This window comes from Phasianus colchicus, chromosome Z (assembly GCF_987193195.1).
Source record: "Phasianus colchicus chromosome Z, bPhaCol1.hap1.1, whole genome shotgun sequence".
Taxonomy (NCBI): Eukaryota; Metazoa; Chordata; class Aves; order Galliformes; family Phasianidae; genus Phasianus; species Phasianus colchicus.
The window spans coordinates 46,619,373-46,636,774 of NC_143476.1; the positions used below are offsets into that span (position 1 = coordinate 46,619,373).

General features: G+C 43.6%; 1 protein-coding gene across 1 annotated transcript in view; it reads left to right on the plus strand.

Annotated features, from left to right (window-relative positions):
- Window positions 1–3,814: 3,814 nt before the first annotated feature.
- SNCAIP (synuclein alpha interacting protein) overlaps window positions 3,815–17,402 on the plus strand; it is an 84,248-nt gene continuing 70,660 nt past the window's right edge. The window contains exon 1 of the mRNA XM_090131392.1: window positions 3,815–4,800. The gene's annotated coding sequence lies outside the window, so the exon portion shown is untranslated. The remainder of the gene's footprint in view (window positions 4,801–17,402) is intronic.

The following is a 17,402-nucleotide window of genomic DNA, read 5'->3' on the forward strand; positions in this document are numbered from 1 at the left end:
TGCTTGGTCAGGACTTCCTCCAATGACTAATACCCCCATTGAATTTAAGAGGATATGTGTAAATCAGCATTAACCTCCAAAACTTTTGATTTTTATCGTACCTCTAAACTGGCAACACACCACATCTATATGTCCTAATAACACAGAGAAATATCTCCTCCTACTTTTCTTTTTTCCTTATTTTTCTTCTTAAATGAAATCATATCAGAGCCTGCAGGTCACACACACATGGCAGGCATAAAGCATAGTCTAACCCTGAACAGCCAACTATACGAGTACTCCTGATATGACTCTGCAGCCAAGCAGTCCCACAAGTAAGCTCTGGCACCATAAGCTAATGCAGAAACCAATGGTTAAAAATGTACTGGAGATATATGAACGTTAATAAATAAATAAATAAATAAATACAAAATCAGTGAGTCTGGAGAACTTTTTTTTTTTTTTTCTTTTTTTTTTTTAAAGGAGGCAAAGATAAAACTAAAGCCAGTGTCAGAATGTGAAAACTCAAATAGACAAATGAGAAGCCAGACAAACCAGACAAAGTATACATAATTTAACATGGAAACTAATTATCTATTATAATAATGTTATAAGGAATATCGTGATGGAAGTTTGATCTCTGTCTGAAAAATGTTCTCCAGTTCATCCAGGCATTAACGGGCTTTTATGCCAGAAGCTAAAGCAGCAGATTATGATAATTTTCTCTGACTGTTTGAGCCATAATGCTATGTACTAGCTTTCCAGCCATGTGTGTGATGTGGAGTTCTTCTGCACAATTCTTCTGAATCTGTGATGTCCTGTGGTGTCCTGCTGAAATGATCTATCTGATTCACCCAACAGAACAGATCAAATCAGTAAGCATTTGATAAACCCCAGGCTTGAGCCTCCCCTCCTCTCATGCCAGATGCTAAGTGGCCTCTTGAGAATGCAGTAACATCAGTACACACAGTCCCAGGAACAAATCTGAAACCATTTTCCAATACAGTATTCAAGCTTTCTTAATCCTTTCCCATTTCATGGATGAGGACCCCATCTGTATTCTTCTCAAGGCAACCTCTTGCTCTCTGAAATTTATTGATAGCAGTAAGCTCTGCAGTGGGCTAACAGATCTGGTTCAGACATCACAAACACTGAAAACAGTACAAGAATAGAGCAAAAAGAAAAAAGAAAAAAAGAGAGAGAGAAAATGGCAGTTGTGATTTCTTCAGATGTAGAGATTTCAGAAGTCAGAGGTAGTATAAGTATGCCCACACTTTTATTTGCTCTGTGTTTACATGGCTTTCAGAATGAAAATATTTTCTCAAATGGAGCAAGACAAAATGAAGGTGGGAAACCTGAGAGCAATTTTAGAATGCCAGAGGCAGGGTTAACATGGTTGGAATCCCATAGATCTCCACTCAGAATCTGAAGGCAGGAACAGCATCTGGTTTGGGCTCGCTTTTTTTGAGATGAGTAGATAAACTCCTCTAAAAGTGGTATACTTGTTCTTGCTAAACCTCCATGCTGAATTTGAATTTTCATTTTTAAGGGAACATTTAAGTGCCAAAGGAACTGCTTTGAATGGCTGTGACTCATCACAGGCCATCATTTGACCAACATAACGCTATTTGCTATTTCAGGAGATACACTTACTCTGTAATTGCTAGTTTTTGCTTAATACGATACTATTGGTGATGTTTCTTGGTGGGGTCACCATCTGGAAGTCTGTAGGCTGCCTTTACTATGAACTACTCTAAACACCCTTGCACACTACCAACTGCTTAAGTTATTTGTACAGCAGGACACCAATTGTGTTGCAGCAATGCACAATATCTTCCTGGACTCACCTCTCAGGCTTCTGCTGCCTCCTGTCTACTCCTATCTCAGGACTGCTGCACCTTTCCTGGAACACATACAGGTCTCCTGGCCCTGTGCTGGAGCAGCCAAACTCTTGCAGGATACATCTCTATAGGCTCCATGCCTTGGATGAATAATTGTTGTCTTCATGAGCAGCACTATTAACAGCACACTTCTACACCTGTCTCAATGTCACCCCTTGTAGGAGTTACAAAAGTGATGTTTTTCTCTCATATTTAAGGAATCACAGGATTATCACTGAATCACAGCATAGTTGGGTTGGAAGGGATCTCACAGCACACACAGCCCCATCCCTGCCATGGTTGCTTGCTCCCCTTCAGCTCAGGCTGTGCAGGGTCCATCCATGGCCTGGGGCACCTCCAGGGATGGGGCACCCACAGCTCTGGGCAGCTGTTGCCCTGCCTTCTGAGTGGAGAGTTTCTTCCTTATCTGTAATCTAAACCTACTCTCTTTCACTTCAAAACCATTCCCCCTTATTCTATCACTGTTTGCCCATGTGATAAGCTCAAACACCAGCCTCATTTTACCATATGGGAATAAAGACATTCAGCAAACAATAAGATGGTCCTGTAGAAACTTGCTGGAAAAACAACGCGCAACACATTTCTGATCCATCTCCTCAGGAGATACAATAACCAATGAGAAGAATTTTCTTTTTCAGCAAAATTTTGTAGCTTGCAACAGAGTGGCAGGAAGGCTGTGTGAAAGAAATGGACCTGGGAGATCTTGATCGATGCATGGCTATACATAAGCCAGCAGTGTGCCAAAAAGGCCAATAGCATCCTGGCCAGGAAAGATCTTATCACTCTCTACAAGTTCCTGAAAGCAGGCTGTAGTGAGGTGGGGGTTGTCTTCTGCTCCAAGGTTAACAGCAATAGGATGAGAGGTGATGTTCTCAAGTTGTATTGTGGGAGGTTCAGGTTGGATCTTAGGAAAAATTTCTTCTCCAAAAGAACAGTCAGGCATTGGAACAGGCTGCTTAGAGAGGTGGTGGAGTCACTATCCCTGGAGGTGTTCAAGAAAAGGGTGAGTGTGGCACTCAGAGGTATGGTTTAGTGGTGGTAGGTCGACAGTTGGACTACATATCTTAGAGAACTTTTCCAACCCAAATAATTCAGTGATTTTATCTGTTTGCACAGACAATAAGAATAAAGAGAACATTTTATTTTAAACATTTCAAAAAAGGAAAGGATGGTACCACAAAAATGCCAGTAAAAATCCATCCTGATTTTACACAGGAGCTGAAGTTGTATCTTATAATTTACCCGTATGCAGCTATGCAACCTAATGAGTACTTCTTATTTAAACAGTATTTTCAGCAATGAGCTCAGAAGTAGATACATAAAGACCTTCTTTACTGCTGAAGTGACAGAGCACAGGAACTAGCTGCCCAGCAAGGTTGTAAAGCCTCCTCTAATCAAGAACTGCCTGGATGCTTACCTGTGCAACCTGCTGCAGGGAACCTGCTTTAGCTGGGGGTTAGACATGATGATGCCTAGAGGTCCCTTTCAACTCCCACAGTTCTGTGATAAGCAGCAGTATCATCTCTAATTGAGATGCTCTCATATGTAACACACACAAAGATACTTGGCAAGGCTTTAGCTAAAAGCTGCATTTGCATATGGATGGCATTTATGGTCTCCAAATTAAAATAAGGCCCTTCTGGTTTTCCATCCACCCCCGCCTTGCAGGCCACACTGCTGCAGGATGTGATATTCTGCAGCTGACCTGCATTCCTTCCAAACAATTTAATCGCACAGAGCTGACTGGCATTCCTGTACCAAACCAGCTCATCAAATGCATTACAACTGCCCCAAATCGTTACTTCACCTCCATGTATGTGCAAGTGTGGAACGTGTCACGTCCATGTGTGCCCATCCACAAAAGCAAATGATGGAGCAGTGAGGGACGTCTCCAAAACAAACCTTTCCCCCTCGCCATCAGCCAGCACGGATGTTTGTGGGGGGCTGAGATTGCCCCGCGGCCCCTGCCTGGAGAACGCGAGTTAATTCATAGCAGACCTCATCCAGGCTTCCTTCCTACACGCTGCGAAAACCGACGTGCGAGAGGAGGATGTGAGGGGAGTGGGGTTACGCGGAACGGCAGCGAGCAACGCGGAGATCCCCTCAGCGCCGCGGGCAGACGGCACCTGCGGCATCGGGCAGAGAAGCAGTGGGGATAAGGGGCAGGGGGGAAGCAGGAGAGAGGGAGGAAAAGGGGGCTGGCTGGGGATGGAGGGGCGGTGGGAGTAACAGATGGAAGAAAGGAAAGGGAGAAGTGCAGAAAATGAAAGGAAAAAAAGGGAGGAAAGGGAGGAAAAAGGAAGAAAAAAGGAAAATGGCAAAAAAATAGAAAAGAATGGGGGGAAAAAAGGAAAAAAATGGAAGAAAGGAAAATGGAATGGGAAAAAAAAGAAAAGAAAACGGGAAAAGGGAGGAAGAACGGGGGAAGGGAAGAAAAAGAGAAAAAAATGAAAATAATGTAAAAAGGAAAGAAATTGGCAAAAATGGAAGGGGAAAGGGGGAAAAGGGGAGGAAAAGGGGGGAGCAAGAGGGAAATGGGAGGGGAAGAGGGCGGAGAAAGGAGGGAAAACGGGGGAAGGGGCGGAAAATAAAGGGAAGGGTGGGGGGATAGGGTGAAGGAGAGACCCCCGGGCGCTATTCCACACCGCCGCCGCTCGCATCGCGGCCGCCCCCGAGCCCCCGGAGCACGGCGCGACCGCACCGTGACGCAGCAGCGGGACCGCCGCGGCCGTCCGCAACGGCGCCGCGAGAGCGGAGAGCGCCGGGCCGCGCCGGGGCCACCCGGAGGAAGGGAAGCGGAGGAGGGCGGGGCCCGAGCCCGCACCGGCGCTGGGAGGCGGCACCTGGGTCCTTCCCCGGCTCCATCACTCGGCGGCGGCCGCTGAACGGCGGAGCGGAGCGCGGCGTGGGGTGAGGCGAGGTGAGCGGCTTTGTGGGCCCGCAGGCGGGAGGGGGTGCGGAACGGAGACCGCGGAGAAGCGGGGAAGGTGGCGGGGAGCCCCGCGCCGTGCAGCCCGGGCCGGGTGTTCGACCGCGGGCGCCTCCGGGTGCAACCTCCCCCGGTGGAGCCCGGGCGCTGCGAGCCCCGGCGTTTCCTCCGGGCAGCAGCCCCGGCATCGGAATCGGGGGGGGAAACCGAGCAAAAGTTGCGCGTTTGTAGCTGCGAGGAAGCCTGTAGGGAGTTCTCCGGCAGAAAAACAGCACCTTGGGTCAACCGCGGTCCGAGAGCACGAAGCCGGGATCAGACGTCTTTCTTGTAGCAATCTGTTCGAGCTGTTTTATGAGCAAACGGGAAGGACGGTGCACAAATCAGCTCCCAGACAGACGTGGGCTTCGCTGTCGGTGTTGCTACCTCATAGCATTTCAGTTGCTGGCTCGAAGCCACAGTGCTTAAAGACGCATTGATCAGTTAGCACCACTTCTCGACAAAAAATGAAACAAAGCAAAGAAACAAAAAACTTAACCCAAGCCTGCTAGTTGCTGTGGTTCTGTAGAAACCATGGAGGCAAGTCGTCTTGCTACATCTTGTACTGCACGTGCCCCCAACGAGCTATAAGTATTGAGGCCCATTGCCTTGCTGGTCAGTGTGGGCATCCTCAACCCAGGACTTGCTGCAGGCAGCTCACAGGCTGGGCTGCTCGGAGAGCATAGGAAGCCACTGGGCTTCTCGTACTGCTAGGCTTTGGGTATGGCATGCTGTAGCCACACCTGAGGCTTCTACATCCGAACAAGAGCCCTGCTGTTGAGAGCAGGCTTGAAAGGACCCTCAATGGGAACTGATGAGAAAGGCTGAATGTGAGTATAGCTGGAATTCGGTCTGACTTGTTGTCACTTGTATCACTATTCCAGTGAGAGTTCACAAGTTATACAGTAATTTCTGCACAGAGCACCCACATCTAAAGTGAAAAATAATCATTTTCGGCATCTTTCACAAGGTGTAGTGTGTTTTGTCTGCATGTTCTGTCAGAAACTGCACACCATTTCCCTAACAGTATCATAAACCAGCAGATCTATCCTTCTCCAGACCTTTGTGGTTTTTGATCTATGTTGTTTGCTCCATGCAGTGCAAAAAGAAATGTGGCTTGTAGAAAAGACTGGTGAAATGGGGACACTTCTTTCAGAGGATGGGGCAGTGAAGCTTCACCTCCATATCTGGGGAAGCTCTGAGGGACTGGCCTGCCAGAGCAGCTTGTTGGGATAAGCAGACTTTCAGGTGAGGAGGTCTTGGAGAAGACGGTGAATTACATTCACATAGATAGAAAAAGCTCCTCTCCTCAGCAGCATTATTTTTTTAAGGAGAGAAAATGATGTGGTAAGCAAGTAAGTTTGACCTGATTTCTTTCGGACTCAGTTGTGCGTTGACAAAGAGCCACATGTGGAAGGCAGACCAGCTGCACTGGGTGGCCAAGTGACACTGCTGCATGCTCGGAACAGCTCCCGCAATACTGTGGATGAGTGATAGGCAAGTTTTTGTGTATTTTTTCTTGTTATTGAGGAACCAATGGAGGTTCCACCCCTGGAGGTGTTCATAGCCAGGTTGGATGGTGCCCTGGGCAACCTGGTCTAGTATTAAATGTGGAGGTTGGTGGCCTTGCCTGTGGTGAGGGGGGTTGGAGCTTCATGATCCTTGAGGTCCCTTCCAATCTGGGCCATTCTGTGATTCTGTGAACCAGAATCCCAAGTACCTACATACACACATTTAGCAATCATCCTACAAAGCAGCACTGTTCTTTCACAATTACTGTCTTTAGTAAGGTTTTGCAAGGCCACACTGATTAGTCTCTCAGAGAATGTGTCAAGGAGAGCCAGGTGAGGGCAAGGCTGTGGTATGACACAGCCCACTGGGGCAGTGGGCACCCCACAACTGCTGCAGCTCAGGGAGAACTGGGACACCACTCAGACACATGATGCTGTGTGGGCTAGGGGTGGGACTCGGGGGGTCCTCTCCTTCCACCTCAGGATATTCTGTGGTTCTATAAATATCTCATCACTCTTGGCATGTATTAACAGAGCAACTCAGTCTGTCCTGTTGCCCTTCTGCCTCTCCACTGTCCGGCCTTACCACTTGTCCCCATGTGCTCTGTAGCATACAGTGGATGCAGCATGTTGGGGTTACCTCTTCTTCCCATGCATCCTTGCAGTAGCATGCCTCTCACAGTGGCACAGATCACCTTCTTTCACAGTGCATCCCTGCACTGTCTGCATTCACAGCAGCTCCTTCCTGTGTGGATAGCAGGAAGAACCAGGAAGTGGGAAGCATGGCAGCCCTGCTGCACCTGCCTTAGTGCCTGCTCTCTGAAATGGAGACTTGCAAGTCATGCTGTCCTGATGCTGTGCTGGGGTGCCAACATCAGTGCAGCCCTGCGTGGGACACGCAGCTGTCACAGAGCAGCACAGATGTGATGTGCTGGCAGTGGGGCGGGGATGCTGGCAGTCGTGGTTGTGGCATCATGGGGTGCAGAGTGACGCTGTATGGGCACATGCACAAGGACCAGCAGCTGCTGAGCAATGAATGCAGCATGCTGCCTCCCCTCACTCTCTCTCTCACTGCTCTGGCTGAAGATGGGGTGGTGTGCAGGAGAGCTGTGTTTCCACACTGTCTGCCTCTATTGCCGCCAGGAGCTCCAGCAGCCATCTGTGGCTTACTGCAGGAGGGAGGAGGGGGCAGAAGGGGAACACCTCCCATTTTGATTCCAGCTTTATTTACAGTTTGATTTTAAATTTGTTTAAATTAAATAAATCTTGATGCATTTGTTGAGAGTAAAGCTATGTCTATTCGGGCTACACTTAAAAGTGGAATGGCAGAAGGAACATCTCGTCTTCCCTTATAAAGCCATCTTGATTATTATCAAGTAAAGGAAAGAAAACTTCCCATTTTTCAGATTCAAATATTTGCAAGGAGCCGGTTTACCAGTACTTTCCTGTAAATTACCTAGAAAATACAGTGATTTTTTTACTGTCAATGTATATTTTTTTTCCTCCCTGTAGCAGCAAAAAATTGTTAAAAACATGTTGGGAAGTAACAGATTTTGGAAGGGCACAAAGATTTTCTTCTCAAAAATGGTCAGAACAGGGCCATGGCCAAAGTGAAGTGAATAATCCTCAGAGTTTGCTGGAGCATCTGAGGGAAGACTGTGTCTGGGCTTGCTTTTTTCCTGGCAGATGTATCTGCTCCTCAGAGAAGGCAGAGGAGATAGGCTTGCATGGAGCAGGTGCACAGCAAACACCAGGGAATTCATCTTTAAATGCAAATGTGGTTGTGCAGTGGAATTATGTGCACAATGGAACCATTGAAAACAAGAGAATAGAACGTATGCATCAGGATGCCTTATTGATTTAAGATCCCAAGAGACTTTTTAACTGATGGAGAAAAAGAAATTAATTAATTATTGTAGCAGAAATCTCACTTGCTGCTTACCTGCCTGAGATGGAATTGTAATTTCCACTTCTAAAATCAAGTTCCAGAAGTATGGAGACCTGCAGCTATTTAAGAGAAGGAAAGTGCCATTCAGCTGTCACCGTTTGGTGGCTGGGAAATCCTTCATTGGGTTTGTTTTCATGTGAGTCAAGAAGTATTTACAAAAATTTGTTATGAATATGGATGTGTTTGACTTTATAAATAATTATCAAGTCAAACGTGGAAATATATTTTGCTGGTGAAGCATTGTATTAGCTTTGTAATGTTTGCTCTAAGCATTTCATTTTAAGTTTGCAGTTGAAATGCTTGCATTGTTTTCCCTTGTTTGTACTGGAGAAAAAGACATTGTCTCATTTACCTTTAAACTCAATACAACGCATTGCATGACCTCTCCTTCCTCTCCTCCCCATTTATTATTACTATATCAATCTGGAACTTGTCCTTTGAAAATGCAGCTATAGTCAGGAACTTAACACTTCCCTTCAGCTCCCCCATTTTAGCAATCTGTGCTTACATCTGTGAGCAAAAATCAGCCTATGCTGCATAGCTTCCTTGCATGTGCATGACAGCTCTCTGCTCAGAACTGTAATCTGAAGTCATACTGCTCTGCTTGTTCATCCATGAGCACTTCTGCAGGATCTGGCCATAAGCACTGCCATTTTTCTTAGGAAATGGGAAATCCAGACTAACAACATATAATCACTGGCATATTTACATGTGCATATTCATATCTCATGTTCAGTAATGTACAACTGTAAATATTCTGCCTTTTGCACGCTACACTCTCAGTTCTGGCTGTAGTCACAGTCATACATTTTAATAAAAAAGCCTAAGAAGAGCTTTGGATTTGGCTCCAGGTTTGTAATGCTGCGGTTGTCAGTATGGTGAGAGATTTATCTAAATATTTGTAATTGCTGTGTCCAACATTTAGAAAATAACAATAACTTTAAAAAGGCAAAACAAAATTAGGAATTATAGCACACTCAGTAGAAGGAGAGTGTCAGCACAGCAGAAGGATCATGCCATCCTCTTCAATCCACACTTCTATTTCTCTTACTCTAAATGTACTCATTTGACTTTCTCTTTTCTTATACTTTCAGACAGTCTTAGGGTAAATGCACTAATTATATTAAATACTGGGATATTATCATTCAAGTACCACAATCTTCAATGGTGTCAAAGGTTTTACTTCCTATCTGTAGAACCTTTAAGGGCATTCTTGTGGCAGATGCATGGAGAGTCAGCCTGCTAATGGAATGGCGGTGTGTCAGACACAGGAAGATTCACTTGCTCACTGTCCTTTTGAATATTGATACATACTGCAAAATCTTCATCTCCTATTTCATCACAGCAATTCGATAGCACAATTTTTAGAAAATTGTGTTTGTTTTTTATTGCTCCATATATTTGTTGCTTGTACTAGTTATTTGTGTGTGGCATCTTAGGATACCCTTAGGAGATGGAGAACCACCTCCTACATTCTAATTATGATAAAATAGTAGGTCCTATTTCGATGAAACAGGCTAGATCTTGGGAAGGATGATGGCAAAGCAATTAGTCACGAGAGGAGTTGTTGCTCATCACTGTGAGCTTCCTGCTGGTATATGCAGCAGGGACTCAGCTGCCCAGCCGTTTGAAAAGCTTTGGTAAAGTACATATGTTGAGTAGGTTTCTCCATGCCATCTTTGTCTGACTTCAGATGTCAGACTCCAAGACTGAAAAGAGATAGAAATGGAACTCTCTGCCACCTCCTCACAGTTGCTCCTTGAGGGTTGCAGATAAACACATTAGCAAACAATGCAATGGACACTGCAGCCCTGCTCTTTTCTGTGATGCTCCCGCTGCAGACAAGATAATGTATTGGCTCTATATGCTTTCTGTTAAAGCAACTCGAGAAAAATTTCTTAGATGAAATGTCTTGAGTAATGCTGCCTGAGTGCCTGGAATTTCAGTTGTGCTCATGAGCCCAGGTCTGAGCTGCCATGTGGAGCATGGCAGAGCATGTCTGTAGGGTTTCCAAAGAGAGACAGCAGCACAGGATTCTTACCCTTCTGCTCAGAACTCTCTGTCCTTCATTCACTCTCTTCTTCCCTTGGTAAATTAGCCCAGATGCAATCCCTGCTGCACTGATTTGATTCCAGCCAGAACTGCAATTGTCTGAGGCAGAATTAGCTTGTTTGCTTTTATTCTCTCCTCATAAGGCAGCTAAGTATGCTAAAGAGCACCCTTGCTTCTGAACCTGTGTGCTGGCTGTAATTTAGCAAAATGCATGCAACATCTCCCTGGAGTGTATTGTTCAGAATACAGGTTAGGAACGTGTGTAAATCCTTCTGGTCACTTGCTGGACAAGCTATTGTAAGCCATCCCTGAGAGGCCTCTGTCACTTCATGCTTGTACAGCAATCTTTGCTCCCTGTGCAGCAAACCACCATTTGAGGAGATGAGGAGCTGACAGTAAAGGGCTTGATCAACTACTGGATTGCTGTGCTACAGTCTGTTCTGCCCCTGCTAACAGCAGTTGTGGATGAAGATGTTATTGATGTTTTGATGTTCTTCTGAAATAACTGGCCTTGAAGCAGTGAATAACTAAAGTGCCTGCTTAGATTAGGATTCAGCCTTCTGGCACTAGTGCTTTATGAAGATGAATGACTGCCATTTACACGTAACGCTGTTGCCTCCATCTGCCTGTAGAGTGTAACACTCTGGCTTCATTATACAGTGAAACTGGGTGAGTAGCTGTACCTGAACTTTCCAATTAGTCTGGCCTGAATCTACCAATCCCCCCAGGAAAGGCCAACCTGCAACTTCATGTTGTGTTCTTCAGGAGTTCAAGAAAAGCAGCTTGTGTGGGGAGAGAAGTGAGCTGTCCTGATCCAGCTTAGTAAAATGGACACTCCCTCAAGCATGTGTTCTTCATCAGGTCCCATATGCTTTACACTGTGCTTTTTCTTTTTGCAAATACAGTTTTTAGATGAACGTGTCTGTAGTAGCATTTTTTTCTGGATTTGTCTACACTGAAGTTGAGTAGCATGAATGTAGCTCATGTGGACACATCTGTACTACTTAGGAGCAGATGACTTTCAACTTTTTGAAATGGTAGATCACCACAGGACAAGGAGAAATGGTTTTAAGTTGAAGGAGGGAAGATTTAGGTTAGATGTCAGGGGGAAGTTCTTTACAGAGAGAGAGAGTGGTGAGGTGCTGGAACAGGTTGCCCAAAGAGGCTGTGGATGCCCCATCCATCCCTGGAGGTGTTCAAGGCCAGACTGGATGGGGCCCTGTGCAGCCTGGTCTGTTATTAAATGTGGAGTTTGGGGGCCCTGCCTGTGGAGGGTGGCTGAAGAGTCATGATCCTTGAGGTCCCTTCCAACCTGGCCCATTCTGTGATTCTATGACAGCAAAGCTGACACTGACTACAAGAGAACTAAAAAGAAAAAATAAAAAAAAAAAAGTATTCCAGAGGTGCAGAGGTGTATGGACATGGCACTTCAGGAGGCCAAACGTGATAGCTGGAGTTAATGATCTTGAAGTACTTTTCCAGTGTAAATGAGTCAGTGATTCTACTTTTAATCTGTAAGCAATGTGAAAACTTGTCAACCTGGACTTAAGGGTGTACTATCCAAACATTCTGGATAGGTTGTCATGCCATGCTGCTTTCATCTGTCTTAACTGCTATTTTTAATTGTGCTGTCTATATTAACACTGCCAAGAATACTCCTACACATGCTGAAATCCTCTCATGACTGCATGCCCACTCCTTCTCTACTATGTTGTCTGTAACTGCACTGCATCTGCGTGTGTGTCCCTTTGCACTGACACTGTCCAGTTTTGTTCTCCACCGTGTTTAGTTGTTTATTTTGGAATTTAATTTCCCCCTGTATGGAATTATAGAGAGGGCATCAGAAGTTGGGAGAGAATTCTGGCAATTTTCCACTGCAAAATTCCTGTTAGAGTCTCTTCCAAATCAGAAAGAAAAATCTTGGAAAAATATTAGTGATGACACTAACACAACTACTACACATTTGTTATTACGTATAGAAAACTGACTTCATTGCATTTTTAAGATAAGTTGTTTCTGATTTTTTCTTTTATTTCTTTATTTAATGCATGTAATGAGGGTTATTTTTAGGCTCTGTCAGATTCAATATTAAGTTACCCCACAGACTTCTCAATGAAGTGTGCTTCCAATTAAGGTGTTGTGCTATACAAGCAAAGCTTACCAGCAAACAAATATACTTCCACATTAGATTTTAATGTTTTCATTGACAAATGTACTTTCTCTTCTGATCAACCAATGAACAAAAGTCAGAAAACAGTGAAACTAATCTACATCTGAGGATACAGGCTGAGAAGCTGTGCCGAGTATCAGTTACTTTACTGTACAATTTTTTTGTTATTTAACAAAGAAAAAAAGATGACTTGGAATTGAAGCTAGGACTTTGAAAGATGATTTCATGCAAATTTTTTGGTGCCATAAAAATATTTCACATGTAAGCAAATAGTGTCAAACAAAGAGCAGTACAAAATAGACTCTAACATGGCATGTGTTCCCATGACACGAGGCATGCTGGAAAAGAATAAGGTGAAGCTGATCTTTTCAGCCTGGTAGAATGTAACAGCTTACTTATCTGCCAAGAAACTATTTTCTGTGTAGTTAAATGAATGAAATGAAATAAAATATTCCTCATCTTTTCTTAAGCAAAAAAAGAAAGGAGGTATGTCTTATGGCTGTCCTTGATGTTCTCCCGAGGGAGAAGCACAGCACTGCTACGCTGAATGGGGCAGAATAACATGAGCATTGACCTGCCAAGCATAGTTCTAGCACGAGGGGATCTTAAATGAGTTTTCTAAGATTTTTTCACTTACCAGACTATAAAATGAGCAGAGAGTATATTAAGAAACTAGACTAGCAGAATTGTTAATAGCATGTTTTTTTCTAATATGATCTAGCATTATAAAGAAGATATAGCCCTTTCCTGAACAGCATCCACACATAGTTTGAAGGTGCTAGAGTTTAAGTGCATCACTCTTGGTGTACTTTGTCTTCTTCACTCATCTTAGTTATCCTGCATGACGCTGCAGAAGTCCTCTTGCAGGAATGGGCTCTGCACACAAAGCTGGCTCTGTGCTCCTAAGGAAAAAACAGCTGTTGTTGGACATTACCTAAATAGCTCAAAGATGTTCTGATGATTACAGAGTCAGGTGCTCACAAATTAGAAAAGGGAGGGGTAGAGCTACTTTGTGCTTTCCTTACTCTTCCCCTTTTTGGCAGGTTATGTGGTGGCCAGGGATGCTTAACAGATACCTCGACTCATTTGCTAATGGTTGTGGAAAGCACATAGGTAATGGAGTAAGAAGCACAGAAGAAAAAGAGATGTCATTGTAATTAATACAGGCAAGGCAACATTGACCAGCTCATGTCCCTGTCTCTGTGATGGGGTCTTTTATGTTGCTAAGCAAGAAACTGAATTCATTATAAGGCAACTGGCCACAAAGGCTGCATGTTTGAGCACTTGGTTCCCAAATTAAATCTCTTTGCTTTTGCTGTATAGAAGAAATGTACTGCAGTGAGAGCTGCTCCCCATTTCTGGCAATAATCAAGATGGTCTGGAGATAGAAACATATAAAGAGATACTCCATATGCTGTTTCTGATCCTTGCCCTTCTCTACGCCTTGCCAATTCTGTGCCTTGCCATGCATCCTTCTGTCTCTTTTCCAGTTTTTAGACATGATTAATAATGCTTTCTCATTTTTTATAGAGATGCTGAATGACTAAGACAGTACAGCAATACTGCTTAGTATCCTCGAAAGCACTGTGAAGATGTGAATGTACAGGGCTTGGACAGGCTAAGGCAATAAGATTTAGGCTGGTAAAATGCTGGAGGAAGAATGGGAGGAAGAAGAAATGATAATAACTGCCTGATTTTCTGAGTAGCCTTAATTATGGCCTGTTTGAAGAAAACATCTTTTTGGATAATACTGAAATGGATCCATTCTATCAGTTTCTGTGTCATAGTCAATATATTTAAAGGAATGCCCCAAATGCACACATTTTATAAGGTGTTAATTTTTGATGCAGTGACACATATTTATTTCAAAACTAAAATTTAATTTTCAGAGAGTTTTTAGAATGTGTTAGAGACAACACTACAAAATTAGAGCTTAAAATAACAGCAGTGCTTCTGTAGTTACGAGTTACTTTTGTTACAACTCTGTTGTGTTTCACTGATTTTGAGTTATATCTGCTGCCTGTACTATCTAAAAAGCAGCAGCAGCAAAGTAGCAGTGGTTTATAGAGGACAGCAACCAAGTGCTGTTGTGATCTATTTCTGATCATTTAATTGAAAATAAATGACAGTTTTAGAACTTTCTGATCTCAGGTTACAGATTTTTCTCAAGAACAATTTCTTCTCTGGATTTTGAAATTTCCCTGAAACTAACAGAAATCATAATTTGTATTTGACAACATTTAAGTTTGCAGTAGCTCACACCATTTAACTCATAATTTTAGCAAGCAATTATAAGCTCTGTCTAGAGAGTAAAATGTCAGAATCACCACGGTTTTGTCCTTTGTAAGTTTTTTAAATCAAAATAAAGATATATGCAGATATGTCAATAGTGCCAGTGTTAGTTGTGACATAAATTGATATCTCTATTTGCAGTAAAATGCTTAAGTCTTATCTAATAGTATTTGTTTACTTTAAAAGCACTTACCCATAGTATTACATGCATGCAACTGAATTCATGTAGTTAACTGAGTAATCTCAAATGAAAAAGGGTTGTTCTAAGTAACGAGGAGAGTGAATTTCAGGAAAAAGCTTTTTCCTTCAGAGTCTGCTCCTTTCATCGTAGAATCATAGAATGGCCAGGGTTGAAAAGGACCACAATGATCACCTAGTATCAACCCCCCTGCTACGTGCAGGGTCACCAACCACCAGACCAGGCTACTCAGAGCCACATCCAGCCTGGCCTTGAATGCCTCCAGGGATGGGGCATCCACAACCTCCTTGGGCAACCTGTTCCAGTGTCACCACCCTCTGTGTGAAAAAATTCCTCCTAATATCCAACCTAAACCTCCCCTGTCTCAGTTTAAAACCATTCCCTCTTGTCCTATAACTATCCACCCTCATAAACAGCCATTCCCACTCCTGTTTATATGCTCCCTTCAAGTACTGGAAGGCCATGATGAGGTCTCCCTGGAGCCTTCTCTTCTCCAAGCTAAATAAGCCCAGTTCCTTCAACCTCTACTCTGAGCTGAGGAGAGGGGGGCAATCATCTCCCTCTCCCTGCTGGCCACCCATTTTTTAATGCAGCCCAGAACACAGTTGGCCTTCCAGGCTGCAAGCGCACACTGCTGGCTCATGTCCAGTTTCTTGTCCACGAGAACTTCTCCACAGCGCTGCTCTCAAGGAGATCTCCCCCCAGTTTGTATAAACACCTGGGATTGCCCTGACCCAAATGCAGCACCCTGCACACGGCCTTGTTGAACCTCATTAGGTTCTCATGGGCCCACTTCTCCAGCCTGTCCAGATCTCTCTGGATGGCTTCCCTTCCTTCGAGTGTATTGACTGCACTGCTTAGCTTGGGGCTGCCTCTCACTACAGTCTCCTTACACGTTATGCTTTGCACCATGTGCCCTGCCCACGGCTGACCAATTTGCCAGATGAGAGACTGAGTACTGCTGATGACTCATCAGGTCCCCCCATGCACTCCAGCATCCCAGGATACACTCCATACATTGTCACCCTGGAATGGAATGTTATTTGTATAGGAGCTTTCCCTTGAATTTATAATTAAAGCTAACATGAAGCAAAAAAAAAAAAAAAAAAAACAAAACAAAACAAACAAACAAAAAGTCACCATGGGACTAAATGCAGGATATATATTTTGGCAGGCAAATGTAAATGAGGCAAGTTCTAAGTTGCGATTTTTTAATACAGCATTTGAATGTTGTAAACTTAAGAGGGTACCATTTGACATTAGTATTTTCCCAAGATATTTTTGAAATTAATTGAATGGGTCACAGTGGGACTACATGGTGTTGAAATTCAAATGGATGATTATTGAATTGGGCTGAGGAATTTAAATGAGAAAATGAAAGATACAAGAAAATGAAAAATACCTTTTCCTGATCTTTACAATAGACAACAAGCAAAAAACCCAAAGTGGTCTAATGGATGCTGTCAGCATTCAAAATATGTTGAGCAAAGACATCTCAGATTATTTGGTTTGTTGAGACAACACTTATAAATGAAGTGTGTTCTTCAGTGACAAAAAGAAAAAGAAATTAGGAAGATTTATAGGGATGGTGTACTGATTAAATTAATTTCAGATTTTTTTCTGTGATCCATGAATCACAGAAGATATGAGCTGTAGAAAATGAGTCGAGTAAGGGTGTTGCATGGCACGAGAGAGACAAACAAAGCCAAGGTTTGAGTTCCACGTTGCGAAACTGCAGTATCAGATTGTGTGATTTAATCTAACTGATTTTACTAACAGCAGAAACATCTTCTAAAGGACTGCTGCTCCTGTGCTGCAGGAGCCCCCAGTTCTGCTGCCACTGATTCAGTGGAAAAAAGAGAGACCTGAGTTTCTGATTTTTAAATGAGTGTGCAGTGAGTCACATCTGCTCTATTAAAACTGTTGACACAGAATTCCCCACCTCCCCCCAAGCCAACACATGGTTTGGAAAGAGTGAGCTCTGCTATGCTTGATTTCATCCTAACACGAGAGTTGGAGCCTACGTTAGCAGTGGTGCTTGAAATAAGCCTTTTGCTGCTCCATCTTACTTTAGGGCCAAGTTTCTGGTTCCCTGTGGATGCTATTACTAAGATTTTTACACGAGAACTAGGCTACCAAAAGAAGGCATTATTTGTGTAGCTCAGGAACTTGCAACAGCTCTACAGATGTTGAATACTTATTACTTTTGCCAAAATACTTTAGAAGTTGTGAACGTTTTTATGGCAGAGTACTTTTAGAATTGTACCTGGAGTAAACTTGTTAAAGCAATACATCGTGCATATTTGCATGGATCCCCTTCTTCTCAAGTTGATTGGGAATGAATACATGACCAGTACTTTTCTCAGTTTTACATTTAGTTTTCCC